The following is a 3,110-nucleotide window of genomic DNA, read 5'->3' on the forward strand; positions in this document are numbered from 1 at the left end:
ACAGGTAGCAGTCAGGCCCTGGCATTTCTGTTTCTTTCAACTCTTTTATAGAAGCACAGAATCATAAAAGTTGGAAAAAAACCCCTCTAAGATCATTGAGTCTAACTCTTAATCCAGCACTGCCAGATCCACCTCTAAACCGTGACTCTAAGCACCACACCTACACATTTTGTGAACTCTTCCAGAGACATTTCCACCACTTCCCTGTGCAACCTATTCTATTACTTGAAACATTTTGCTGAAGAAAAAAATTTTAGTAACCAGTCTAATCTTCCCTGGTGAAATTTTAGGGCATTTCCTCTATTGGAAAAAAAAAAAAGTTCAGTCACTTTTTGTCTGGGAGAGGAGACTGACCCCCAAGCCTGCTGTCAGGTAGTTACAGAGAGCAACAAGGTCTCCCTTGTCTGGCTGAGCACACCCAGCTCCCTCAGACACTCCTGGTATGACTCCCCAGGCTCTTCACCAGCTCTGTTGTCCTTCTCTGGACTTGCCCCAGCCCGCAAATGTCCTTCTTGCCATGAGGCGCACGGGAGTTGAGGTGTGGCCTCACAGTGCTGAATTGTCCTATGTAACACATAGAATGTGTGGATGGTGGATTTTGAGGTGTTTGTTTCTCTGACTGGTCTTTCAGAGAAAATGAGTGGCCACCCACTGCAGGAGCCCCATGAGCCCAAATGAGGAGCATACCTGCATCCTGGGGCTCCCATGTCCAGCTCTGATGGGAACATAGCATAGGATGTACAGGGGCTGACTCCAGGACACCTTTCCTGCAGGTCAAACAAGGGGCAGTCAGGCCTCCAGCAGAAATCAATTGTCTCCTTGTGAGCAAAAAGAAGTGAACTGAGCTTACAGGCAGGACCTTGGCCCCAGAGGTGCCTGTTCCCAAGACAGCAACACATCTTGGCACCTCTAAACTGTATCACTGTCCAGGAAGGCAACACAGGAGGTCCCAGAGCAGTTGGGATGCTCTGTTGTAGGGTGCTTGCTTGTCTGTTTGACTGAAGAGATTGCTTCTTGGACACTTCTGAGGGAGCTCAGCACCACGGGCAGCAGGGCGGGTGCCCCAGAGGGAAGGGGACTGGCCTTCCTTTCAGTGGGGCATCAAAACCTTAACAAGGTGTTTGGGGGTGCCTTGTGGCTCTGCAAATAGGAGCCATGCCTTGAAATGCCTCCAAGGGAAACTGCTGTGAAATTTATGTAGGCAGAAGGTGATTGCCCAGATTAGAGCTTGGCTAAGGCACAGGACTTGACACTTGGAGCAGGAGTGTGCCACGGGAGCTTCGATAACCGCACGTGGCTGCTGCTTCTGGGGCTGCACAGCCCCGCAGGGCTGGGCTCACCCTGAGAGGGCTGATGGCCCCTTGACAGCCACCACGGGCAGTAGCTCTGGACAAAGCTTAATAGGAGCTGTGCCCATCATCCTCTCCTTCTGCAAAAGGGTAATTCCAGCAGCTCTTACCAACCTGACAAATGAATTCTACCCTTTTCCTTTTTTTCTAGGTTTTTTTTCTCCTTTTGCATTTTTCTCTTCTCTGATCTGCCACTTTTCAGTACTCATTTTCTTCTTTATAATCTCCTTTTTCTATTTCATTTTTCACCTCTCATACAGTTTCCTCACTTGTCACTCTACTTCTTTTCTCACAAGTATGGTATTATTAAAAAAAAGTTTACTTGTCTTGTCCAAATCCTCTCCATTGTGCTTTCCCTGAGTTACCTCATTGCCTTTTTTTTCCCCCTTGCAGATGCTTAGCTGCTTTTTTCATTTTATTAGACATCCAGGATGTTACTTATCCTTCTCAAAATTCTGTGCATAAGGTCTGGGACCACAGGTCTACTCCTGAATGTGGTCTGCATTCCAGTATTGCTTCCATCCTCAGAAGGTCCCAAGCCTCAGCTTCCATTTGGTCACAGGAGATTGACCATAGGTCAATTTTTATGCTATGGAATGCCTATGCAATTGTAAAGGCAGCTAAAGACCAATCATACTCTAATACTGGATCCAGAAATACTCATGAGTAGTTGTGATCCTGAGCAAGAAGAAAATTGTTGCAAAGTGTTTCAGTTAGTTACAAATTGCTTTTGCTTACAAAAGAAAAAGGTGTCTTCACTGTTTTCTTGCCATGGCAGTAACATTTCTGACAATTCATTCAAAGACCCCCCTCTCCATTAGGCTTAATTTCCCTCCAGTAATTTGTTCCTATTTCTGGGAAAATCTGTCTCATTAATATTTGTAGGTACAAGCTTACCCATATTTTTTTCAGTACCACTGTTGGGTAACCCTAAGTAATTCTCTTTGATGTGGCTTTAGAGAAAATAAACACTAATTCTGTTATTTATAGTTGCAATGAGTAAACTAATTAACACTTAGTAGTGCTTCTGGACATATCTCTCTTCTTGCCTTTCAACATTTTGGCCACTAGTCAGTTTTCTTCATGTTATCACTGCCTTCACACTAGCTGAGGCACCCAGAACCATAACTAATTTGACAGAGGGAGGTGTCTAGTGCTACATGAAGAAGGGCTATTCGTGCCATTGCCTGTGATGTGATATCTCCAGTTGTGCATCTCCAAGTGACGTTGGCTCTGCTTCCACTGTATCATATTGACAGTTCACACCCTGCTTGTTGTTCAACTGATACCAGAGGAAAGCCTTTTTCCACCTGGTTGGTAGGCTGCTTTTCAAGTTTCTCTGTCTGACTGGATGTCTGCACTGGGGTTAGTTCTGAATACAGACAGGACTTGTACTGAAGGGATCTCACTTGAATACCTCTGCTGCATCCTTAAAATATTGACATTAACTTATCAGCCTGTAAGTCAAGGTGAACCACAGATCTGTTAATCTTCCAGTTGTTTAGGCCAAGGTTCAGTACCTGGTGTGCCATACTGGTGACCTGACACAACTCATAGCTTAGTTTTATTTGCCTTATAAACCATTTTTTCCAAGACAAATATGGAACTGCACAAACATATAGGCTCAGGTACTGTCCTCCACATATGCTCAGGTGCAGCTGAGAAAGTTCTCAGGTTCTTTCCCAGGAGACTTCCTGACTGCTCATGAACTTGATGCAAGCATCTGGTGGGTTTTCACTCACAGAAATCCAGGACTATGCG

This window comes from Taeniopygia guttata, chromosome 1A (assembly GCF_048771995.1).
Source record: "Taeniopygia guttata chromosome 1A, bTaeGut7.mat, whole genome shotgun sequence".
Taxonomy (NCBI): domain Eukaryota; kingdom Metazoa; phylum Chordata; class Aves; order Passeriformes; family Estrildidae; genus Taeniopygia; species Taeniopygia guttata.